The sequence below is a fragment of the Engystomops pustulosus genome, chromosome 7, assembly GCF_040894005.1.
Source record: "Engystomops pustulosus chromosome 7, aEngPut4.maternal, whole genome shotgun sequence".
In the NCBI taxonomy this organism is placed as follows: domain Eukaryota; kingdom Metazoa; phylum Chordata; class Amphibia; order Anura; family Leptodactylidae; genus Engystomops; species Engystomops pustulosus.
Genome location: NC_092417.1, coordinates 165,951,340 through 165,979,046, shown reverse-complemented (window position 1 = coordinate 165,979,046; position 27,707 = coordinate 165,951,340). Strand labels below are relative to the sequence as shown.

The 27,707-nt window shown below is 45.8% G+C and overlaps 1 long non-coding RNA gene across 1 annotated transcript in view; it reads left to right on the top strand.

The window, feature by feature from the left end:
- The window catches only part of LOC140069055 (uncharacterized), a 38,288-nt gene extending 11,465 nt beyond the window's left edge, over window positions 1–26,823 (top strand). Inside the window, exons 2-3 of the long non-coding RNA XR_011848702.1 lie at window positions 3,598–3,688; window positions 26,670–26,823. This is a non-coding gene — a long non-coding RNA (uncharacterized lncRNA). The remainder of the gene's footprint in view (window positions 1–3,597; window positions 3,689–26,669) is intronic.
- The last annotated feature ends 884 nt before the right edge of the window (window positions 26,824–27,707 follow it).

Below are 27,707 nucleotides of genomic sequence, written 5' to 3'. Positions count from 1 at the left end.
CTAACCCGCGGTGGCAGCCAAGGTTGTAGTACAGAGCCGTAATCCATGCTCAACCTCAGGGACAGGAACGTAGTACAGGCAGTCCACTGAGATGCAGAGTCAGAGGTCAGATCCGGGGTCAGCAATAGGAATTCAGCAGAGAAGGAATGGGGACAGGAACGCGGGGAACACAGGAAGCTTTCACTATGGCAAGAAGCTCAAAGATCTGACGGGGAATCATCGGAACAGCCGGCCTTTAAGAAAACCCGGAAGTGCCAGCGCCTATCAGCTTTGCGTCTTCGGACGAGAGCAGGAGTGTGGAGAGATGAGTTCGGGCCGGGAGGAGACACGCCACGGAGAGGGGCACTTATTACCCAACCAGTTTGACTTATGGCTAATCCCAAGGGGCGTTATCCCAGTGACCTGTCCATTTTCACCCTTTAACCTTTGGGGATCTGAACTTTGCTGCAACAGTCATACGATGATGGCCGACCCGGGCTGGTCAAGAGATTCCAGTGCCAGGAGTCAGGCAGAGAATAATCTAATCACCTCACTAAAATTTTCAATCTCTCTCTTCTGGTGTCGTCCCCTCTTCTTTCAAGCATGCTATTGTTACCCCTTTACTAAAGAAACCTTCACTGGACCCATCCAATGCTACTAACTACCGACCAGTTTCTAACCTCCCTTTCATCTCCAAACTCCTGGAACGCTTGGTCTATTCTCGACTAACCCGCTATCTCTCAGCTAACTCCCTCCTTGACCCCCTGCAATCTGGTTTCCGCTCTATGTATTCCACTGAAACTGCTCTGTCTAAAGTCTCCAATGATCTCCTCACTGCAAAATCCAAAGGTGACTATTCTCTCCTTATTCTCCTGGATCTATCGGCAGCGTTCGATACTGTGGACCACCAGCTCCTCCTTAGGATGCTTCACTCCATTGGCCTAAAGGACACTGCACTCTCTTGGTTTTCTTCCTATCTCTCTGACCGCACTTTCAGTGTCTCCTTTTCTGGATCTTTCTCTTCTCATCTTCCTCTCAGTGTCGGGGTTCCTCAGGGATCAGTCCTAGGCCCTCTCCTCTTCTCTCTCTATACTGCCCCCATTGGACAAACCATCAGCAGATTTGGTTTCCACTATCATCTTTATGCTGATGACACCCAGCTATATACTTCTGCACGTGACATCACCCCTGCCTTAATCCAGAACACTAGTGATTGTCTCTCTGCTGTCTCTAACATCATGTCCTCTCTCTTCTTGAAACTTAATCTTTCTAAGACTGAACTTCTTGTCTTTCCACCATCTACTAACCAAACCACCCCTGACCTCTCCTCCATCTCGGTCTGTGGGATCACTATAGCACCGAGGCAGCAGGCCCGCTGTCTTGGGGTTGTGCTGGACTCTGACCTTTCCTTTTCACCTTATATTCAATCTCTTGCTCGCTCTTGCCGTATGCATCTCAGAAACATCTCCAGAATCCGGCCGTTTCTGACATTTGAAACTTCTAAAATGCTAATTGTTGCACTTATTCACTCTCGACTAGACTACTGTAACTCCCTACTAATCGGTCTTCCACTCTCTAAACTCTCTCCTCTTCAATCTATTCTTAATGCAGCAGCCAGGCTCGTCTTTCAGGCCAAACGCTACACGGATGCCTCCAGTTTGTGCCAATCACTGCACTGGCTACCTGTCTCCTTCCGTATTCACTTTAAAATAATAACCCTCATCCACAAAGCTCTGAATAATGCTGCACCTCCCTATCTCTCTTCTCTCATCTCAGTCTATCGCCCTTCCCGTGCTCTTCGATCTGCCAGTGACAATAGATTAATCTCTACCTTAATTCGAACCTCCCATGCACGTATCCAGGACTTCTCCCGAGTTGCACCAATTCTCTGGAATGCCCTTCCCCAGACTCTGAGACTAATACCCACCCTCCAAAGCTTCAAACGTGCTCTTAAAACCCATCTCTTTAGGCAAGCCTATCACTCTCGCTAACTGCATGAAATGTCAACTCTCCCTTTACTAATCCATCCTATCTCCCATCTGTTATCTGGCAAACAACTGATATATACCAAGCTCCAGGCTTCTCTGCAGTCTTTTTCACCTTGGACCCTATAAATAAGATGGCGGCTGATGGCTGGTTCAAGCAGCAACATCGTTGTTTAGTAAATTATTTATTAAATTATTTTATATTGTTCCCTTATAAAGAATGGCTGGACCATTTTACAACCTCTTGTGTCACCCCCTCATCCTCATAGTCTGTAAGCTCTTGTGAGCAGGGCCATCACTCCTATTGTTCTATATGACTGTTTGTTCTTTGTAATGTAATATAGTTGTATGTGTCCCCTATGATTTGTAAAGCGCTACGGAATTTGATGGCGCTATATAAATAAAGATTATTATTATTATTATTATAATGTCAGACCAGTGGGTCAAGGTGGGCAGAATATATATATATATATTTATATATATATATATATATATAAATATATATCTTATATATTCTCATTCTGTATATTTATGATGCAACCACAAAATATGTAAAAAAAATACATGATAGATGCAGGTCCCGCCTAACTCAGATTCGAAAACCATTGACCCCCCTTTCCCATGGCTGAATTGTTGTGAATGCGCAGCTACTCAAGTATTCAAGTGTATGGGAGCGCCAAAAATAGCACTCCAATAGACCTGAATGGAGAGGGGCATAGTATATTTGGTGGGGAACCACTATAACAAAATTAAACATGTATTTTATGTCAAGTTTATACAAACTTATATAAATCCTGTTGGTTCATCCTATATTTGGGACAGGTTCATAGTGGACTAATGAAACCTTATTAATCAGGTACTAAATACTCCTTCTCCCTGATCCCCCGGACACGGGAGGCCGATGGAATAAATCTCCTTTTACTTCCTTTGTCTTGCATCTGATAGTCTCCCTGGAGTTTGTAAATCCTGGAATCTCTGAGCATTTCGGGCCGACTGTGCACCAAATCACCGGCCTTATCGCTCCGTTCTGTTAAAGGCTCCATGTGTTGTTGAAAATTGTACTTATAAATCAGGGAGTAATAAATCCTAAGCAGTGATAAAACAGCTCCCGGGGCCTGAAAAGAACTGAGGAGACCAAGTGTATTTCATGCGAAAAATATTAAAATTGTAGGGAAGTTGTAATCTTTTAATAATCACCAGTGGGAAGATAAATATATAAAGTGACATCAGGGAAATGAATATATAGGATATGCTATAAGGTGATATTAACCCCTCCAGGTAGACAACACAGCTGCATTGTTATGCTTTGAATACCTTGGGGAGCATCTACTTCATATAAAGAGAATTATATTTCTACAAAATGAAACAAACAAATTCCCTGAAATTCAATTTATTTCCATGTAAATTGTATGCCCCAAGAAAATCAATAGATATCTATGGACCCAGTCAAATACATAACACCAGGGTAATAATACATGGTCAGTAATTTTTCAAAAACCTTTGTATAGTGACTACGAGATACTTTGTAATATATGTTATGAGAGAAAAGTGATTCTTTCTCCACCCATAAGACTCTCTTCCTCCTCTCTCTATCCTAAATTAAGATTTGCCTTTAAATCTTTCCTGCCGGCAGTTCACAGAAGTATCAGACTACATAGAAGTCAATTGAGAGGGAAAGCATGAGATACAGTAGAGTGAGAGACGAAAGGCTGCTGGAGTTAAAAGTAAGTTTCTATCTCACCCCATGTGCTTTATTTACATTTGTGTCAGTACTTCTCTATAACATGCTGTGTGATCGATGTGAGAGGGAGAGAGTGGTATAGAGTAAGTTTTTCTCTACTTTTTGTGAGCACTGTATTGAAGCTAGTTTCCAGCCACCAGTACTTAAACAGCTGAGAATTATAGGCAGCAGGACCTGATTAAAATTTTTTTAAAAAACATATATACTTATCGGTACCTCTTTTTTCACCTACAGTCCAAGAGAGGGCCTCCGATCACCACCAAATGGCAAATGGAGGTGGCGTCACATAGACATCAGAACTTTAGGCAGAAACTTCATTTCTACGAGAGATGGATTCACGTTGCTCCCCCTGTCTACGTCGGTGGAGACAGGATGGTACTACATCATATAGGATACACTGAGAATCTGTAATTTAAGGTAGAGGACATCATTTCTATCTCATTGGTCCTTTACTTACTGCCCTTAGGTCTCAGACAAAGCAAATGTAAGGTGGTTAGATGAGCCTCTATCCCTTCCATCTATGCAAAGTCATCAGCATGATGGGAAATGTAACTTGAATTAGGAAAAGTATATCAGAGGGTATCAGTACAGAGAATGGAGTGAGAAAAACAGCTCCATTTTCAGTGTAGTGGCCAGGCTGGGTTACTGCACCTCATCTATATTAAGAAACTAGAAAACTCCTTTGAATTTTTTAGTCCTAGAACCTCATAGTTTCCCACCAGTATCCCGAAGAACAGGAACATTGTGATTATATATAATTCTATTTCTTACCCTGAAAGTTTCCGCTGTTTTGCTTTGTGTGTTTTTCTAACTACACTGTATTGCCTTTTCTGCAATTACTGCGGTTTACTGACTTCTAATTACACAGTATTTGGCACGTTACTGCCATTATCTGCACTGGCACAAACAATTATTGTAACTTCTGTCACGCTAATTATATAAATATTACATTTCCGTACAGTGAGGCAAAGCCGGCGAGTGCAGTATACGGTATAAGATCAGATATTACCATATTCATATTATAGTCTAGAAACTTGTACAGTAATCTCAGGGCTGCAGGTGTCTCTGGAAAATCTTTATCCCCAAAAATAAAAGATAAGTTGCAAAACGATGAAGGTCCAGCCGCTGGGACTCTACAGTTCAGGAGAACACGGCTCCCTGGTGCTCCCATTCCCATAAGACTACCTATCATGCATCCACTGGTTTGAGAATTTGTAAATTTGAAGACTTCCAATCTCTTGAATATCCTCTACCACAAGCGCTGGCTTTCATGCAACATAAATCGGGGGGCGGCCGTCGGACGATCCAACCAATTCGGTCTGAGCGCGGGATTTAACTTTGTGTTGCAAGCCAAGCACTCACATGCACCAGGAAGAAGAAGGTGAACTCCGGCGGACCTGAGCGGGGAAGTGACACATGCAGGATATGGGGCGCGCGATCTTAGTGAATCGCGACACAGGGCATTATCATCGGAAGAATGCACTTCGGGTGAACTCTTCGGACAGGTAAGTAAATGTGCCCCACAGTGTCAACCAGTAGCCAACAGGACTGTAGGGAGTAACAAACCCAACCTTATTAAATCCGGTATTTGGCCCTGTACTTAAAACCCAAAATGACAATAAAGAACCGGGAAACTTACTGTTTGGGTAACGTGGGAAGGCCACAGCATTTTTATTTTTATAAAAAAAAACATAAATTATTAAATAACGTAATAAACTTGAAAAATTAATAACATGGTAGGCCCATAGACTTCTTCAAACTTTGGGATGGGACTTCACCCGAATGGCGACTGCGGCCCGGCAGCCGGCATGTGGGAAACCTCAAAACGCCTTTGGCCTGTGTCCAACTCAGCCTATGCTGTGACATCTGTGGAAAAACAGAAGAAAACAGCCAGAACCCGTAGGAGAACACCTGAAAAGCATTTATTCTGAGGGCAGGGTGGGAGGGAGACTTCACACCTCTTCGATCCTGAGGGCAGAAGGAAAGAGGCCCCCCCATGTGCGCTCGAGCTTTTAAAACACCCGGGTGGGTCCTTACCCGCCCCCAAAGACCGCCTCCAGTGACTTCACTCAGGAAGGGGTAAAGGGCCAATCACCAAGAGCCTTCTAGAAGCCCTGAAACTCCACCCCCACAACAGTCCTCAGCCCCTTCACTAGTCTCTTTGGGGCTTATTATGTCAGCACCCCCAATTCTCATAATGTCCCCTTTTAACCAACAATCACAGTTCCCTCTTTTAGCCAATTGTCACAGTGTCTCCCACAGTAGCCAATTGTCACCGTGCCCCCCACAGTAGCCAATAGTCATAGTGCTCCCCACAGAAGCCAATGGTCACAGTGCCCCTCACAGTAGCCAATTGTCACAGTGCCCCTCACAGTAGCCAATTGTCACAGTGCCCCTCACAGTAGCCAATTGTCACAGAATAGGCCACAGAAGAGGGGCATTATAATGAATGTGCTGCAGAAAAGAGGGCATTTCTCTAGCTTCTTCACTTATACGGTGTACAGCCACCACACACAGGAAAAGAGAAAAAGACTGCTGTTGCTGAATGGGGAAAGGTCAGAGACCCTATGCTACTCTCCTGACTAGTGACGCATAAGGGCAGGGAAAAAGGTGAGGGGCCGGATAACACAAGGACAGGGGACAGATTCATTTTTGACACCTATGAGATAGAGGATATGTTGTAGGTTAATAAAGGTACAACCATTTTGAATTCTACTGGTCATGAGAATGAGCGCCCCCTGCAATCCCACCTTAACACCTTGTTAAGCTGGGACCCTGCCACTGCAGATACATGGGATCCAACTATTAGAATATCTTGTAATCTCACTTGAATGGAGTAATTTACCTATGAATACAAATTGGGGCATGTTTACTTACCTGGTCTGCGGAGTTCACAGAAAGTGCATTGTCCGTCTATAATGCCCTGTGCCGCAATTCACTAAGATCGTGCGCCCGATATCCTGCACGTGTCGCTTCCCCGCTCAGGTCCGCCGGAGTTCACCTTCTTCTTCCTGGTGCATGTAAGTGCTTAGTCTTGTGACACTATTTGAACATTAAATCCCGCGCTCAGTCTGAATCAGTCGGATCGTCCCACGGCCCGTCCCCCCATTTCTGTCACATGAAAGCCGGCGCCGCTGCGCCATAATCCATTCCCGTGTGACACAATCCCCTGCTAAATACCTGTCACAGCCACGCAAAACCCGAAAACTAAATAAGCCCCAATATCTCTAAACATAGTATTGTAATTTGGTGGGGGTCCAACCCTTGAATGATGGTCCCTGTACTCCCATCCTTATGACACAACTTTACCACTAGTTATAGGATAGAAGATGCATTGTAGATCATTGGAGGTCCAACTATTTGGACCACCAATGTTCACAGGAACAAAGGACCCTTGTAACCCCATCTGAATGGAGTTTGGGTAAACTCTGCTCAGTCTGTCGTATATAGACCAGTCCCAGTTCTCATTGAATTGTGGCCAGAGGGATAATACACTATGGCCGGGGCAGCCTGCTGCCTGTCTAGGCCTCTGGGTAGCGGCATGAAGGACAGGGGATCCAGGTTTCAACAACCTCACTACGTTTAATTAGTAATGTCCTATCTTAGGCAAAGTTTATTAGTGATATAGGGGATTGGAGAACCCCTTTGAGTCATACCGAAATCCCTTTAACATACGGTTCTTGTAGATTACTTTGGTAAGCTGATACTCTGCCGGAATTCAGCTCTTTATACTTTAATTAATCTTTGTGCCGGCCTCTTGTGTTTATCGGTTCTCCCATCTACCTTTCATATTATACGCTCCCTTCATCTCCGTCTTCTGCCTGTACTCTGCTAAACTGGGTTCTCTCCATCGCGCTTCTCTCTCCCCTCCTTTTCCATTCTTCCCTGATAGCAGACAGATTAGCATTTAACACTAGGATGAACGCAAGGGAAATTTTTCCCGAGAAGAATCACCATGCAAATATTTTCCTTGTCTCTTTCTCCACGACTCTCGAGGCTTCTAATGTCTCTACAATGTACAAGGGACATAAAATCTGTGATGTGACGTTATGAGACCGGACCATCCCACCGGTCCGTATAGCCGAGGCCAAGGCATGGGCCAATTTACCCAGCAAGGAAAGGGTTTACAAACATCATTGTGTTCCCGTGTTTAACGCAAAGCTTGGATACACTAAATAATGGCGTAAATTGTGTCACCACGGAAGAGAAAATTAAAACAGACAACTTGGAAATGTACACAACTATTATCGCATGTAACATATACATTAATCAGATCTTTCTCCGTAATGGAGTCTCCGGGGAAATGTGCGCTAACACTCCACACACTCCGCTCATTGCCATTCATGGCTTACAATAGCAAAGTCAATTGTTCTGCCACATCCAATATATACATCCGGAAGAAGATTTGTGTGGAGCGCGCTAGGTGTAAGAGTCGCCTGTTAAAAGTTAGTCTGGGGTCTTTGATGTGGGAAACCTTGGATTACCCCCTACTGCTGTTCAGGAAACCCCCATCCACCAGAGACTTGGATGATGTCACTGCAGGAAATTGTGATGTCACTGCAGTTTTCCTGATGGAAATCCCCAGTCATATCACATAACCTGGTTATAAATTCACTTGTGATGTCATACTTATCTGGAAATAGCTCCCGACATGATGTCACATAACTCAGGAGGATGTCCCAGTAGCTTGCTTACTGTGATGTCACATGAATTTCCTGACATACTTGAACAGCAAGCTACTCTGTGATGTAAGGCAATGTGATGATGTCATTGCACCTACCATCCCGAGAGCCGCACACAGTAGTATAGAGATATAGGTCGCTATGCGGGAACTTGCATTTCAATTTTTTTTTTCAATATTTACATAAGAAAGCAAAGGGGAAAGGATGGTTTTGGGTAAGGGTTCGAGCTGAACTTGCTGATCAGTGAGGGTCTCAGTGCTGAGACTCCGACAGCTCACGAAAATGAGGGGTCTGATGGGGTCCCATGTGCCTTCGTCGGACCCCTCGTCGCTCTGTCAGACTAATGGAGCAGAACGGTCATGCGCGGCCATCTGCTCCATTAGACTGAGGAGCGACGAGGGCTATAATGGACCCCACGTTTTCGCAATCTGTGGGGGTCTTAGTACTATCAGCAAGTTAGGTCCTATTCTGTGGATAGGGCCTAACTTTAGTTTGTGGGAAAGCCCCTTTAAGTAGGGGTGGTGTATAAAAGTAAACTAAAGATGGAGAGTGGGAGCTGAGGAGTGGACAGTATAAGTGGGGACGCCAAAATGGGGACATTATTAGTTGACGGGGCACATTAGGAGGCAATATAAGAAGGGGAGCATTGTACAGTTGCAAAAGGAAGTAATGCATTACACTAAGTAAAAAATTGGGACAGGGTTGGGGTGTTATAGGTTGGGGTGTTTTAGGCCCTTATAATTTATATCCCAACAAATCTTTTGTCGCTCTATGCTTTTTTGGAAAGTTGGGAGATATGAAAATGGTCTTTTAATAATGGGGGCATAGAGACTCTCATTCCGGGGGTTCTATAATTTATTTGGAGCAAGAGTAATCTTGTTCTGCATTTATGGCTCAGAACTTGACCTGGCAAATTTTAAAAAACTTGCCAACTTGTTCACATATTTGCTGGGATCATCCCAAATCTTGAAAAGGAATCCTAGAAAATCCCCTCTTACTAGTTATGAAATAATGGTGCTCTTCTGGGCTGTTTATATGAAGGTACATTTGAGTTGAGTGCTATAAGGTGGGTCAGGAAGCAATGCCCCGGTTCATTAGAAGGCCAGCAGGAGGTGGCAGTCTGGGCATCATGCCCTCCTTTCAATATGCTTCACCTGGGCTGGCAGCTGCTATAATATAGACAAAACTGCCAGTAAACAGGCTTCTTCTGCCAAACCATCTTCGGCTCCGCTGAGCAGAAGTACCCCGGCTGTGCCAGTCATTAAGTGCTGGGTGAAAGCCTTGGCACTGCCAGTCACAACAGCAGGTCCACTGCCAAAAGCTGGGGGCACCGAGCCCTTAAACAGCACAAGCATCCAGTCTCTGACAAGAGAAATCTCCAACGGTGCCAGTCATGGGAATAAAAGCAGGCAACCTCGATCCCTAGGCCCTCTATTGCCAATCAATGTTGAGCGTGCCAACCTGCGATTATACAGGATACGGGATAGTCCAGATTTGCTGATGCCAACACCTCGCTTTTAAACTGCTGGTAAAGCACCATCTTAGCAGATTAGAAAGGCTCCCCTAGGTATTTATTTCGCGATTGCTGTGCCAGTCAAATTCTATGAAGTCCTTTGCTTGTTTTATGCATATCATTAAAGGAGGGATTAACCCAAACTGCGGGCGCGATGACCAAGTAAGTGTTAATGCTGATCCCACTAGGGGGGATGGGGGGGGGGGGTTATTTCTGTACTTAAAGACGGCGGAATACCCCCAAGCCACTATTATTTAAAGCAGCGAAGGCCGCGTGTGATAAAACGTATGAAAGGGGATTACAGGTCTGTAAATGAGAACAGAACAGGTCCCTGAAGAACAGATGTGTTTGGAGAAGAGACGCGGGCTGCAAGCGGCAGCTGTGTTTGGATTCCCGAATGCACAACAAAAGCCGCCGCTTCTCTTCTTTCAATACCGCTTACTCCATAATGTAAGCAGGTAAGCCGCGAATAAATGGCCGCCTTTTGGCTTTTTGTCTGGGCGCACTGGCAGCCTGAAGTCATATTTGATTTCTATGTTATCGGTGCCACTTGTACAAGTCTGACATGAAAGCCATGAACACAACTCTATCCCTCTGTATGGAGACCCTCAGCCTCCCGAGCGATGGAGAACAGATGTATAGACGCACGCGCCAACCAGGAAAAAAAAATCCATTTCTCTGAATTTAATTTGGTCATTACATAACATTAGCGCAGGCCGTAATTTAATAAGTGGATTATTGTCTCCCGCTAACAATCTGATGCAGTCGGTGGTGTCTGTCTCTTCCAGTCTCTTATCACGCGGTCCAGCGTTTACTGCGTAGGTGGAAATGCCAGGACTACGCGGGCTCAGGGGAACAATGGTATTTGGGATGAACGATAGGACAGGATGATGTGTGGATAATAAGGGGGGATGAGACATCCAACCTGGTGTGGGGGGGAGCAGGAATAATGTGAGCAAGGCAGAAGTGGCAGGTCGTAGAAGGTGTCTATTATTATAGTTTATTATATCACAATATAATATATGTCACATTCATTTTTATAACTTATGGATGTGTCATCAGTTAGCTTCAATTTGTGGAATTTATGGAATACAATATGGCGGCAAAACGTGAGAGGCTGCAATTCACAATATAGAATAAAATATAGCACAACACTTTGTGAAATATTGGGGCAGATTTAATTACCCGGTCCATTCGCGTTCTCTGTGGTGGATTCGGGTCTTCCGGCGATTCACTAAGGCAGTTCCTCCGACGTCCAACGGGTGTCGCTGCTGCGCTGAATGCACTGGAGTTCACCAAGCCGGGCCGAGTGAAGGTAAGCGTGTGTCCAGCGACACTTTTTTTTTTAAATGCGGCGATTTTTCCGAATTTGTCGGGATTTTGTTCCGCCACAGCCCTGATTTCCATCGCGTGCATGCCGGCGCCGATGTGATACAATCCGATTGCGTGCGCCAAAAGCCCGGGGCAATTCAGGAAAAATCGGCGCAAATCGGAAATATTCGGGTAACACGTCTGGAAAACGCGAATCGAGGCCCTTAGTAAATGACCCCCAATATCTCAAAATCACATTGTCTAGAAAAGCTCATAATCTGGTTCATAATCTTCCTACAGAAAAAGTAGGAAGGATACTGATACAACTTAACCCACCGTGTCATAAAGTAATTGGGCCTGTCCGGTGAAGAAGCATAGATATATATGAATATACATAACTGATGGGGTACAGGGTTTGCACCCAGGCCCGGGAGCCTCAGAAAGTCCATAAGGTATATAGACCAGTGCTACAAGGTATCTAGTTCTCAAAAGCTGCCATATTGGATCAAAGGCAAGTTTTTCCAATGAGAACATGGTCATGTAGCAGAGAAGACCTGAATGGTCTCTGAAATCGATTACCTCAGTCTGATTTGTTATATCTTGCCCTTGATCCAAGATGGCAACAAAGTTCCAGACATTGCCTATAAAGATGGGACCATTAGCTTTTGGTATTCAGATGTAGAAGTATACTTTTCCTTTCTGAAATAAAAGGATGTCCTGGGACTCATGTGTTGTATGAATAACACATAATATTACAACACACCTATATATGGCACATAAATGGATATGCCCAGCGACTGAAGCAAGATCAGAAGTCCCTGGCTTCTTTCACCCCCTATAACTTGACATTTGAGACAATGGGGGACATTTACTTACCCAGCCTCTCGAGATCCCTGAGAGTGCATTGCCCGACTCCAATGCACTGTGCCGCGATTCACTAAGATCGTGCGCCCGATATCCTGCATGTGTCGCTCCCCGCTCAGGTCCGCCAGAGTTCACCTTCTTCTTCCCGGTGCATGTAAGTCCATTGAATATTAAATCCCGCGCTCAATCCGAATCAGTCGGATCGTACGACAGCATGTCCCCCGATTTATGTCGCATGAAAACCCATGCACTGCGCCAAAATCCGATCTTGTGCGACACAATCCCCTTCTAAATCCCTGTCACAGCGGTGCAAACCTAGTAAACCATGAACAGTCCGACCGAAATGCGATCCGCAGCCCCAATATCTCAATGTTTTGCCTCTATAATACATATGACTATGCCCTAGTTATAGATGCACCTACCGAGCCCTGTACACTGGTGCCATCATTTTGTCCATTACAATAGGATATAGCAATGAAAGTGGAGCCTCTACACTATGCTACAGCAATGTGGGTCGTGCCTCTACACTACGCTACAGCAATGTGGGTCGTGCCTCTACACTAGGGTACAGCGATGTGGGTGGTCCCTCTACACTAGGGTACAGCGATGTGGGTGAGGTCTCTACACTAGGGTACAGCGATGTGGGTCGTGCCTCTACACTAGGGTACAGCGATGTGGGTCGTCCCTCTACACTAGGGTACAGCGATGTGGGTCCTGCCTCTACACTAGGGTACAGCGATGTGGGTCGTGCCTCTACACTAGGGTACAGCGATGTGGGTCGTGCCTCTACACTAGGGTACAGCGATAAGGGTCGTGCCTCTACACTAGGGTACAGCGATGTGGGTCGTGCCTCTACACTAGGGTACAGCGATAAGGGTCGTGCCTCTATACTAGGGTACAGCGATGTGGGTCCTGCCTCTACACTAGGGTACAGCGATGTGGGTCGTGCCTCTACACTAGGGTACAGCGATGTGGGTCGTGCCTCTACACTAGGGTACAGCGATGTGGGTCGTGCCTCTACACTAGGGTACAGCGATGTGGGTCGTGCCTCTACACTAGGGAACAGCGATGTGGGTCCTGCCTCTACACTAGGGTACAGCAATGTTGGTCCTGCCTCTACACTAGGGTACAGCGATGTGGGTCGTCCCTCTACACTAGGGTACAGCAATGTTGGTCCTGCCTCTACACTAGGGTACAGCAATGTGGGTCGTGCCTCTACACTACGCTACAGCAATGTGGGTCGTGCTTCTAGACTACGCTACAGCAATGTGGGTCGTGCCTCTACACTAGGGTACAGCGATGTGGGTGGGGCCTCTACACTAGGATACAGCGATGTGGGTCCTGCCTCTACACTAGGGTACAGCGATAAGGGTCGTGCCTCTACACTAGGGTACAGAGATAAGGGTCGTGCCTCTACACTAGGGTACAGCGATGTGGGTCGTCCCTCTACACTACGGTACAGCGATGTGGGTCGTGCCTCTACACTAGGATACAGCGATGTGGGTCGTGCCTCTACACTAGGGTACAGCGATGTGGGTCGTCCCTCTACACTAGGGTACAGCGATGTGGGTCGTGCCTCTACACTAGGGTACAGCGATGTGGGTCCTACCTCTACACTAGGGTACAGCGATGTGGGTCCTGCCTCTACACTAGGGTACAGCAATGTGGGTCCTGCCTCTACACTAGGGTACAGCGATAAGGGTCGTGCCTCTACACTAGGGTACAGCGATGAGGGTCGTCCCTCTACTTTACGGTACAGCGATGTGGGTCGTGCCTCTACACTATCGTACAGCGATGTGGGTCGTGCCTCTATACTAGGGTACAGCGATGTGGGTCGTGCCTCTAAACTAGGATACAGCGATGTGGGTCGTGCCTTTAAACTAGGGTACAGCGATGTGGGTCGTGCCTCTACACTAGGGTACAGCGATGTGGGTCGTGCCCCTACACTAGGGTACAGCAATGTGGGTCCTGCCTCTACACTAGGGTACAGCGATGTGGGTCGTCCCTCTACACTAGGGTACAGCGATGTGGGTCCTGCCTCTACACTAGGGTACAGCAATGTGGGTCATGCCTCTACACTAGGGTACAGCGATGTGGGTCGTGCCTCTACACTAGGGTACAGCGATGTGGGTCGTGCCTCTACACTAGGGTACAGCGATGTGGGTCGTGCCTCTACACTAGGGTACAGCGATGTGGGTCGTGCCTCTACACTAGGGTACAGCGATGTGGGTCCTGCCTCTACACTAGGGTACAGCAATGTGGGTTATGCCTCTACACTAAGGTACAGCGATGTGGGTCGTGCCTCTACACTAGGGTACAGCGATGTGGGTCGTCCCTCTACACTAGGGTACAGCGATGAGGGTTGTGCCTCTACACTAGGGTACAGCGATGTGGGTCGTCCCTCTACACTACGGTACAGCGATGTGGGTCGTGCCTCTACACTAGGGTACAGCGATGTGGGTCGTGCCTCTACACTAGGGTACAGCGATGTGGGTCGTGCCTCTACACTAGGGTACAGCGATGTGGGTCGTGCCTCTAAACTAGGATACAGCGATGTGGGTCGTGCCTCTAAACTAGGGTACAGCGATGTGGGTCGTGCCTCTACACTAGGGTACAGCGATGTGGGTGGTGCCTCTATACTAGGGTACAGCGATAAGGGTCGTGCCTCTACACTAGGGTACAGCGATAAGGGTCGTGCCTCTACACTAGGGTACAGCGATGTGGGTCGTGCCTCTACACTAGGGTACAGCGATGTGGGTCGTGCCTCTACACTAGGGTACAGCGATGTGGGTCGTGCCTCTACACTAGGGTACAGCGATGTGGGTCGTGCCTCTACACTAGGGTACAGCGATGTGGGTCGTGCCCCTGCACTAGGTACAGCGATGTGGGTCGTGCCTCTACACTAGGGTACAGCGATGTGGGTCGTGCCTCTACACTAGGGTACAGCGATGTGGGTCGTGCCCCTGCACTAGGGTACAGCGATGAGGGTCGTGCCTCTACACTAGGGTACAGCGATGAGGGTCGTGCCTCTACACTAGGGTACAGCGATGTGGGTCGTGCCTCTACACTAGGGTACAGCGATGTGGGTCGTGCCTCTACACTAGGGTACAGCGATGTGGGTCCTGCCTCTACACTAGGGTACAGCGATAAGGGTCGTGCCTCTACACTAGGGTACAGCGATAAGGGTCGTGCCTCTACACTAGGGTACAGCGATGTGGGTCGTGCCTCTACACTAGGGTACAGCGATAAGGGTCGTGCCTCTACACTAGGGTACAGCGATGTGGGTCGTGCCTCTACACTAGGGTACAGCGATGTGGGTCGTGCCTCTACACTAGGGTACAGCGATGTGGGTCGTGCCCCTGCACTAGGTACAGCGATGTGGGTCGTGCCTCTACACTAGGGTACAGCGATGTGGGTCGTGCCTCTACACTAGGGTGCAGCGATGTGGGTCGTGCCCCTGCACTAGGGTACAGCGATGAGGGTCGTGCCTCTACACTAGGGTACAGCGATGTGGGTCGTGCCTCTACACTAGGGTACAGCGATGTGGGTCGTGCCCCTGCACTAGGGTACAGCGATGTGGGTCGTGCCTCTACTCTAGGGTACAGCGATAAGGGTCGTGCCTCTACACTAGGGTACAGCGATGTGGGTCGTGCCTCTATACTAGGGTACAGCGATAAGGGTCGTGCCTCTAAACTAGGATACAGCGATGTGGGTCGTGCCTCTAAACTAGGGTACAGCGATGTGGGTCGTGCCTCTACACTAGGGTACAGCGATATGGGTCGTGCCTCTACACTAGGGTACAGCAATGTGGGTCATGCCTCTACACTAGGGTACAGCGATGTGGGTCGTGCCTCTACACTAGGGTACAGCGATGTGGGTCCTGCCTCTACACTAGGGTACAGCGATGTGGGTCGTGCCTCTACACTAGGGTACAGCGATGTGGGTCGTGCCTCTACACTAGGGTACAGCGATGTGGGTCGTGCCTCTACACTAGGGTACAGCGATGTGGGTCCTGCCTCTACACTAGGGTACAGCAATGTGGGTCATGCCTCTACAATAGGGTACAGCGATGTGGGTGGTGCCTCTACACTAGGGTACAGCGATAAGGGTCGTGCCTCTACACTAGGGTACAGCGATAAGGGTCGTGCCTCTACACTAGGGTACAGCGATGTGGCTCGTGCCTCTACACTAAGGTACAGCTATGTGGGTCGTGCCTCTACACTAGGGTACAGCGATGTGGCTCGTGCCTCTACACTAAGGTACAGCTATGTGGGTCGTGCCTCTACACTAGGGCACAGCGATGTGGGTCGTGCCTCTACACTAGGGTACAGCGATGTGGGTCGTGCCTCTACACTAGGATACAGCGATGTGGGTCGTGCCTCTACAATAGGGTACAGGGATGTGGGTGGTGCCTCTACACTAGGGTACAGCGATGTGGGTCGTGCCTCTACACTAGGGTACAGTGATGTGGGTCGTGCCCCTACACTAGGGTACAGCGATGTGGGTCGTGCCTCTACACTAGGGTACAGCGATAAGGGTCGTGCCTCTACACTAGGGTACATCGATAAGGGTTGTGCCTCTACACTAGGGTACAGCAATGTGGGTCGTGCCTCTACACTAGGGTACAGCGATGTGGGTCGTGCCTCTACACTAGGGTGCAGCGATGTGGGTCATGCCTCTACACTAGGTACAGTGATGTGGGTCGTGCCCCTGCACTAGGGTACATCGATAAGGGTCGTGCCTCTACACTAGGGTACCGCGATGTGGGTCGTGCCTCTACACTAGGGTACAGCGATGTGGGTCGTGCCTCTACACTAGGGTGCAGCGATGTGGGTCATGCCTCTACACTAGGTACAGTGATGTGGGTCGTGCCCCTGCACTAGGGTACAGCGATGTGGGTCGTGCTTCTACACTAAGGTACAGTGATGTGGGTCGTGCCTCTACACTGGGGTACAGCGATGTGGGTCGTGCCTCTACACTAGGGTACAGCGATGTGGGTCGTGCCTCTACACTAGGGTACAGCGATGTGGGTCGTGCCTCTACACTAGGGTACAGCGATGTGGGTCGTGCCTCTACACTAGGGTACAGCGATGTGGGTCGTGCCTCTACACTAGGGTACAGCGATGTGGGTCGTGCCTCTACACTAGGGTACAGCGATGTGGGTCGTGCCTCTACACTAGGGTACAGCGATGTGGGTCCTGCCTCTACACTAGGGTACAGCGATGTGGGTCCTGCCTCTACACTAGGGTACAGCGATGTGGGTGTTATCGCTACGCTAGGGAGGAAGGTGAAAGCAAAGGGTTCCCTCTATATTACTGCAGCTTGAAAAAAAATCATTTTCAAAAATATTCCAACATATTAGATTCATTTTACTGATGGAAAAGACTTCCATATATTGGAAATTAGAATGGGGGAGGGTCTCCATTCAATAATCCAAATTATAGGTATATGTAAGATAACAATGAGGCTACAGATGAAAGTAAATGGAGATCATCTCCTGACGTCACTGCCGGGCCGGCACAATAATCTGACTCCAGCTGATATAATATTGGGTATCATGGTCCCTCTATTATATCAGAGCAATTACCCGCCCGCCATTGACTGAGGCCGCCATTAAGTGTCCGTAATTGTCCATTATGAGGATTTATCTGCAGGAAGATTCTCAGGAATGGAAATTCTCTTTACGAGATCTGAGTTTTCATTGTTAATCCGTTTCTACACTTCATTAAATAAAACTATAAAACAAAAAAAAAAACACAGAGATTTTCTTTTTTTTAATTGAAAATGGGAAAAATAAGATTAAATTGTATGTGAGGTGAGACTAATAGTCAAATATCACACTGTGATATTTATGCAGAACTGAAATATAGGTGTTTTATAGCTGAAGGCGCCGCCATTCTAATTAAAACCTTGTATTTAGGAGAGGATCTCGGAAGAAAGCTGTAGATTTAATATTAAAGGGGTGGGTCGTCTTGTCTTAACTTACCACAGACCGGGACAGAACATCTCTTCATCATACTTGGAAGCAGAGTCGGCTCCAAGTTTCAGTAGGCCCCTGGGCGACAGACCCTCACTGGGCCCTTTTGCAGGTGGCATTAAAAAATCAGAAACTCTCCAGTTCCCTAAAATATTCCCTAGTTTATTAACCCAAACAGCCCCTCATGGTTATTTAATATAAAGCCTCCCTATAGATTCATTAGAGACAGCCCTCACTCACCCCCATGGGGTCCTTATGGACAGCCTTTTGTGTCCAAGTATGCCCAGTGCTGGCACCGGTCCTGGTTGGATGATCATATGAAATCTGTAGCATTTGTTTCGTCAGGTTTCAACAAACAACCCTTCATTTGCTATGAATCCTGAAGAAGGGCCATTTATTGGTCAAAATGTTACCGATCCACTTCTATAGCATTCTGCCATGGTTCAGAGTAAAAAACTTGGGGGTACGGCTTGTGCGTTGGTATCAGTTTACTTTCTTTAGAAACACCCTATGTTAACCCACTCAAAGGGGTGGTGCCTTTACTAATTGTTAACCACTAGGTAGAAGATAAGCCCTGACCTGCCCTTCAGATGGGGGACTCAGATGCGTCCCAGCTCCCTAGGGTGCACGCACCGGCACTCGCAGATTTAAAGGGCCAACGCGCCGCTGATTCCAACTTGCCATTTCTGGGATTCTCGAAAAAACGGCTTTTCCCAGCATCATGCCTATAAGAAAGCTTCCTACTGTGTTTCCTTCCCGAGTGTTGACCTCTCGTTGTGACCCAAGACCTGTTCCCAATTCTGCTCCTTCGCTGCCCGCCCTGACCTCCTGACCTCCTGCTCCGTCCCTGTCCTTGAACCTGCCTATTGTGTACTTCAAACTTGGCTGCCACTGCGGGCTAGTCGCACCTATGAAACGACATGGTGGTACAACGCAGCAGCAAGACCATCCCCCTGCGGTGGGCTCTGGTGTAGACTGGGTGCCACTTAGATTCCGGTCCCAGGTGTCGTCTTGTGTCATCGTCCGTGGTGGTCCAGGGGGTTCACTACCCCAGAAGCCTGACATCACTGTTTCGGTCATAGAAAGTTGTACGCTTCCACTATGCAAGTAACATAACAAATCATACCGCCAAATAGTGATGGAGATCTTAGTCCATAAGATAAAGCGAGGAAGACAGGACGTAATGGATTCTTACACTACAACAGGATTTAGCCTCAGGGGCTCAGCTGTTTCTGCTGCAGTGGTGCAGCCTCTGTCAATGGCACATATGGCGCTAGGTCTAAATTAAATATTGGAGAAAAGAAAATTACATAAAACTCCTTTTACCTTATTAGGAGTCTTACATTTCCCCTGATTGGATCGTCTTCTCTGCCGCGGTTACTATTCCCTTTTTAATTAGAGTTTCTTCGAAAGGTACAAAGCTCGTGAACATGAATAAAGCTGAGAATTGGATCCTTACCCTACATACTAGTGGAAATAGTAGAGTATTATTCATCTGTATAGTGTTACAATATAGGACAGAAGCACAGCATTCTGGTACACCGTCACTCGTTTTTCGGGATGCCTGGTGCGCAGTCTACATCAGTGATAAAGAAATAATGATCCTGCTATGATTCTGTGTATGTAGTAGTTTCGGGGGTTTATCAGCACTTACGGTGTGATATAGGTAGGGCTGTATACGAGGAGATATTCCCACCGTACTCTTCCTAATCACATTGTGCTGCGTCGCAGACAGCTTATGCCGGGCTGATAAGAGGGAAACATTTCGGCAATATCCTTATCTCCACATTGTGAACATGCATATATAATACATACGGTTTATGTCTGGATGTTGCTCGTTGGTAGGTGCAGCTTTGACTTTAGCTTAACCTGCTCTAAAACTTAGAAACCTGCTAAACTGCTGCCAATTTTATGTACTAACATTCCCCCAACACAAGAGTATGTAGCATTTTTCTTTCCCTGGGCCCTATGACACATTAGGTGTGTGTATTATTTTTGTATTATGACCAGGGTCGGCTCCAGGTTTCAGTAGGCCCCTTGGTGACAGAGCCTCAGTGGGCCCCTCTGCAGTGAACTCACGAACCAGCAGCATTACAAATTCAGTAATGGGACACAATGGTGCACATATACATACCTGGTCCGTGCACGATTCCCAAGGTGCGTTGTCTGACGAGGATGAAGTCTACCGCGATCCATGTAGATCGTGCGCCCGATATCTTGAATGTGTCGTTCCCCACTCAGGTCCGCCAGAGTTCACCTTCTTCTTCCCGGTGCATGTAAGTGCATTGGACGCGGCACAATTTTGAATGTTAAATCCCGCGCTTAGTCTGAATCAGTCGGATCGTCCGGCGGCCCGCCCCCGATTTCTGTTACATGAAAGCCATCGCCGATGTGGCAAAATCCGATCGTGTGCAACACAATCCCCTTCTAAATGTGCCGCACATCAGAAATCCAGACGATAGTGCGGTCCGCGGACCCTTATTAAATGAGCTCCAATGAGCCGGCACTTGTGTGACATCACATGATCAAGTTATAACGAGCAGTGCACCTGTGTGACATCACATGACCACGGAGATAATGAGCCGTGTAGCTATGTGACATCACATGACCAGGGATATTGCGAGCTGCACACTTTTTAGACATCACATGTCCAGGGATGTAACGAGCCGTGCTCTTGTGTCACATCACATGACCAGGAACTCGTTTTTGTCCACAGGAAGTAACCAATGAAGTTTTCTACAGAATGACAGCAAGCAGAGATCTAGAAACAATGAGGAATTGCTACAGAAAGTATATTGGAAAAATGAAATAAGACTGGGTTCGTTTTGTGCATCCATTAAGACGCATGCTGCAATGTATATGTCTAAAAATTGATACATTTTTGGTCACACATCAAGTTTTTTTTTACGTATCTGTTGTATTTGTCGCATCCGTTTGCATCCATTTTTATACTTTTATTTTCAACAACTTGTACATTAATATTTGATTGCTGAAATACGAATACCCTAAGCTTATACCTTCTATGGTCATACCCCATTCCTTTTGCTTTTAGCCAAGCCTCCGTGTGACACCTATGACGCGGTCGGCCACGCTGGAGGTTAAACATTGCAATCAAGTATGTATTATAATAATAAAAGCCACATCCTTCACTTGTACTAGGAGTCAGGAAATCTATAATAGAAATTGTGAACTATTTAGGCCTAACTACTCCATTGTGGGAGATGTATACAGCGCTGGATACGAAATCGCTGCCACATTGGGAAAATGAAGTTATTATCTCATAGAATAATAATTCCCCTGGAGAAAATACAATTACACAACAAGCGAGCGTGTCATCAAAAGAACATTTACCGAATCAATAGGAGCGGCAACACAAAGAACCATAAAAGTACATGAACAGCAATATCAGGCCATCTACTGGATCTGCTTACCCCCGAGTCCAATTACATAAGGAAAACCATATGTTCAGTTACATATTCCTTAAAGGGGTACACACCGCACATGTGCATGTTCATCTGTATCCTCAGATTAGCAGTTACTCAGGTTAACAGTTTTCACAAGTAATGGGATAGAGCTCTCTGTGCCAATCTACCTTTACATGGGGCAAAGATTAAAGGGATTTTCCCAGAATTGTGGTCTGTGGCATAGAGTCCAGGCAGAGATCAGAGCTTCGGAAAATCTGTGGCCTCCTGGGGCTGTGTAATGTCACTTGTGGTCGGAGGAGACCATATATTGGCTGAAATGGGTCCTGTGTGTTCCAGACATGCACCGAATCCGAAGATTGGAAGTATTGGAACAAAGCTGGAACAGGGATCTGGAGCAGGGTAAATCCTCCTGATGTCCCTGCCTCTGTAGGGTTTGGCAGAAAACTTTGGTGGCATGTTGGCGATCCGCCATACCCCTTCCCAACCCTTCAGCACCAAATATCACATATTCCACCAACTCTTATCCATCTACAACCCTGCAATATGAACAGAATCAAAGACTCCTAGGACAGGCCAATAATGTCATAGGTCTTCAATATCTGGTGGATATGCAAATCAGAGTACCACCCTCCATCCAGGTTGCCATCATTGTATAAAGAGGACAAGTCATCAATTAGATCTAAGAATTTATTTAGGAGTCATCGTTGAAGAAAATGCCCAAAACCATCTCAAAATTGGGTTGTCTTCTACTTAACCAATTGTCCTATAATTGAATTAGATCCTTGGACTAGAAGATCCACTGGTAGATTGATGAGCCAGCATGACGTTGGTTCATCGTGTTCATGCCAAGGACTGCTTGGCAGGTGGGGGTCATACATGCCAACTCTCCTGAGACAACAAGGAAGCTCCCAAAAAAAGGAGGTCTGGAAGAAAAGATGAGTCCTATTACTGCCTGAACAGCACATAGTCCATTAATGTCATAATAAGGTGCATGGTTTCCATAGAAGTGGGTCACCACAGAATTTTCACAACGTAATCCTCGAGCCAGGATCCCAGGCTGCGGATTAAAAAAAAAAGTTGGCAATTTTGGTAGGAGTATATTCCCAAACCAAGCTTATGTATTGACTTGTCTAGTTACTGACAAGTATTTTTTTTTGTTATAGAACCCATTAGAACAATTTTATATTTGCTCAACTCCCTTCTAATATGGAAGGTACTTTTACGTCCCCCTGTGTTAGACTGTCCCACAGGAGAACTAGAAGATCCTACGGTGCGCGCAGGCTCCAACCTAATAATAGACCCCAATGATACAGTATAAGGCAGCCTTATATGCAGACTAGAAGGATCTCTGTGGGCCCAAAGAAGTATTTTTTTGTTATATGACCCAAAAGAGTAATTTTGTATTTGCTCAACTTCCTCCTAATGTGGATGGTACTTTTGCTTCCCCCTTTTGTGCCCAATATTTATTGATACAACGATAGTGACCAGTGTTGGACGGGCCCAGGAGAGGACCAGAAGATCCTCCGGTGAGCCCAGTCTCTAACCTGATAATGGACCCTATTCATACAGTAGAAGGCAGCCTTATATGGAGACTAGAAGGATCTCTGTGGGCCCAAAGAATAGTATTATCTGTTGGGTCCAAGAAACCCAACTCTGAGACTCTGGTGGTGACCCTAGTACTCATACATGTGGGTGCGGTATAAGGGAAAGTAAAACTGCGGCCTGGAAATGAGTACATGCATATACTGCAACACCCTCATAAAACCGCCAGAGATAGCAATTACCTAGAGACTGATCTAGATACGTAAAGGTCATTTGAGGTGACCAGACAAAGTCCTTTGGGTAAACCACCAAAGAATGTGACAACTCCAGGAAATAATCCTCCTAAATCCTTTCTTGTATGTGAGAAATCTGTGCTGATCACCTGCAGACTTCCAGTAATGATATTAATCATGCAGATACAACATATGTCCGCCGCTCTGAGGTAATGCCGCCTACTCGCAGCTCGAAGGGAGGCCTTTAATGATTAACTCCTCGAAATCAGAAGAGACAACATCACACGTGGAATCATTCTTGGAGTGCAGTTTAAGGAATTAAAGGGATTCACCACCTGAAGGTTTAGCCATTCTCACTTTTACATTCCCACTGTAAGCCAACAAAGCCACTTCCCTCTCATACTTCTGGTTTTTGGGATGGGTTCAGAGGACACCGCGCAGCCAATGAGTGGCCTCGTCGGACTACAGGACTTCACTTCTGTTGTCCAGTTTCACTTTCTTTGTTGTCCCCTGGTATAAGGAAACCTCCTAACAGGGAAGAGGCCTGAACACTAGAGGTGCCAGAGCAAGCCTGGCCCACAAAGGGTTTTCCAGATTCCTTGGAAAATCCCTTTAAGCCATTGTAGCCATATGCCCATGTGTATGATTTGTACTACATGTGTTAGACTAACGATCTTAGACTAATTATCTAAGATAATGGCTTATCTGCTTTTACTTAAAGGAAACTTTGAATATCTAATAGACATTACCAGTTATGATATGGATTATTACTGCTGCATACTCTGTTATATAGAAAAAGGAATATAATCCAGCTATGTTTATGATTAGAAAACACTTATTACAGTCATATAGTTAGTCTTTTTCTGCTTCTTCCATACCTCTACTACCAAGCACAGCGCCATACCATTTTTAAGTGACTGTACTTGGCATTGCAGCTCCTTCCCATTCACCAGACTTTTCTGCAAAGAGCTACAACATGTGTCTGGGAAGCAGGAGCACTACACACTTGGACAATGCAACTGCTAAATACACCTTTATGTTGTTCAATTTTGCCAACCAGCAGTCACCACCAGGGGGAGCTCTCTGCTATACAGCAATACTGAGTGGAATATCAATGCCAGTGTATAACTTACCACTCAACTATCCCATTTTAGTTGTCTGCGGGAATAACTTTCCCATATAAAGTGGACATTTTGAGCCATTTTATATCATCCTGTATGGATGCCGGTATATAAGAATTGTAGGGTACGCTCTATGTTAGGTACTAAACTGAGCTTGACATCTGCAAGGGGTTTATATGTCCTTCTCATGTTCATATGTGCTTACTCCGCCATGTCAGGAGCTCAGTAATGATTACTTGGCTTCCCATACAATCGTCCCCTGTGTCTCGTATATTATCCTCCCCATTACACTCCTGGTGCCTTTAATAAATTTCTGCAATTTACTCCTGTACATGAACCCTTGTACTGCCCCCTATCTCATGTCATGATTCATACTGCCATGTGCTGTACTGAATAATTTATACCATATATATATATGTGTTATATTATGTGCTATATCATATATATTCTGATATATTTCCTATAATACCTGGAATCATTTGCCTATTTGCAAGGAGAACGTAGTACTAGGATCTCTCAGTTCCTATAAAATCACTGTATGGAAATTTCCACGGCATCTGACCATATGTAGGGTTTACTATTCCCTACTGCCATTACTAACCAAAGTCGGAGAACTTCTGCAAAAAAGAACTCAGCGCTATCATGTATTATGTGGAAGCATGTGTGTGCCCATCCAGGGTTTTTCCATATGGGTCCTTAAAAGAAGTCGTCAAATTGAACAATCCAATCAAAGTTGGCAGCTGTGTGTTCTCAGACTGCTTTGCTCTTAGCTACCTGCATTGACTCGTTTCCCCTAGCTTTAGTATTCAACCAGAAGCCTCCAACATCCTTTACTCAGAGCAGAGGGATGCACAAAGCTAAGAGTGCAGCAATGTGAGGAAGCTCCCCCAGTTAACTTGGAAAAGCTGCAATATGTCCCTGTGTGAGTGGATACAGTGGTCATGCAGGAGCACTGCCAACCCAGTGTTGTACTGGCCCACCAGAGTACAAGGTGATCCTCTGGTGTTCTCATTCTCTCGCCCAATACTGGACCTCAGAGTTCTGCTCAGTAGACAAACCGATTTGGAGGCTGGTAGGGTCTTTTTCCTGGAGTTTTAAGATGGTGGGCCCCCATCACTGTGGCAGCACAACTATGTGAATGATGCTCTATTGTGATGGATGAACTGTGCAAGGGGCCCCTCCCTTATTCTCCTGACCTCAGTAGTCAGATCTCCATCAATAGACACTTATTACCTGTCCTGTGGATGAGTGTTAAGTTGTAACCTTGCCACCGGCCAATAAATTATCACTCCAGTTTAAACATCTTATACCTAGTGCAGCATGACACTCCATGGTCTAGATTAGGCATCATATAGTATAGCGGAGCGTCCCTTTAATATCCAATGCTGCTAAATGTTTCAAAAATACATATTTAATATTTTCATTCCCTTTTAATTTCCTTTGTAATTTTTTATTTTTTTATTGAAAATGACAGAGCTGTAGAATTCTGGTTTTGCCGGATAATTACCCGGCCGGTACGGGAAATACATTATAGGATGTGGAACAGGGTCGGTCCTCTGGGAGGAATTTAAGCCTAACTGGAGCTTTGACAAAAAGGATGTAAAAATCTCAAGGTCTTATATAAGTCATCTATCTTCCTTCTCCCTAAAGAACTGCCGCATCAAAGTTCTCAATAACCAATTAACTTCCCTGGCATAAAGCTAATTCTGATTTATATAAAAGAGATTGAAGGTTGGGGGATTTCTTCAGAAATGGATATTTCACTTCTGTATCGGTGGATCAATGCTGGAGATGATAGTGTCCGTAAATGGCTATCGTCTAGATTCTAGATAAAAAGCCTTAAGGAATACAGTCAAAACTCTAGAACAAAAAATTAAAGGGGTTTTCCAGACTAAAAACATTGATGACATATCTATAGAATAGGTTCTCAATACAAGATTGGTGGGTGCCCGACACCATGCATAAACACCATTCGCAGTATAGTGGTCAGACCTGGTTACTGCAGCTCAGCATCCATTTATTTGTATTTGCAGTGACTCAGTTTAGCCACAACACTGAGAATGGCGCTGTCTGCTTTCTGTTTCATTAAGCAGACTGGTGCTGCTCCAATCTGTAATGAACCACTTCCTACCACTGCACTGTCTATCCATGTCCTCGATATCTAGTCCATTTCTATAAGCTCTTGAAAAAGCAGTAATAAAATTATTATGAGTGGAAACATTTCATTTTTTGTAGTCTCTTATAATGTAAAAACTTTTTAAAAAACTGTGGAATTTAATCTTCTCCCCCAATTAAGGGTTAAAGGGGTTCTAGATGACTGTAGAAACAAAACAGGAAGTGAAGTTCACTGGAAAAAGGAAGTGACATCTAAGGAGGCCACTCATTGGATAAAGCAGTTCATGTGATCCAACACCACTTCCTACCTTCTGAACTTCTGCTTGGACGCAAGTACTGGAGCAGCGCAGGAACTGTGAGCCAGAGCATGGTAAGTATGTGTTCTTTTTCCCTGGAAACCTCCTTTAATGAACGTTCATCAGCAGATTCTATGCACCCCCAAAATGTGGCCATTACAAAATTAATCTCAACCCTCTAAAAACAAGCCCTGATGACCGAAAATTTAAAAGTCATGGCTGTTTAAAGATGTGGGTGAAAGAAGTGCTCGGCCCAAAACAGGATGGCCAAAACAAAGGGTTAAGGCACCATTATATGAATATGTTAGCAATATTTTGTAGTCCAGAAAACCCCTTTAAGGATGCATTTGTTTTTACAGTCACAAAGGTCAGAAGTTGAGCGTAGAGAAACTACAGACATGGCAATTTTACAGTACAATTCACATACTGTATATGGAGTTCTGCACATAAATATGAGTGTATAGATTTCACAGTAAATTTAACCTTTTGCCATGGATTAGTCACAGATGTGCCATGAATTATTCCCAGTTCTTGACTCACCCGTTATATAGCAATCCTATAACATGGTAATGATGAAATGTCTCTCCACTTTTAGAATTTCACATATATTTTTGTAACTTTCTATTTGTATAACCAGCATATCGGCTTACAGTATTATAAATCACCTTTTTTGGGAAAAAAAGCTAATATTCACATTTTTCTTATTGCATGTTTTATAGGACATTATATATATTTATATACAATGAGAATAATATTTCCATACAGAGTGCACACAACACCACCATCCAGGGATGGTGCATGGCATTTTGGTGCCCTAGGCACAAAATTCTGACCCCCTCTTTAAAATGCATATACCCACTAGTATATGAGACCAGTGTATACAAAGCACATGTCCCCACTATGTAGCCCAGCACAAGAGACCA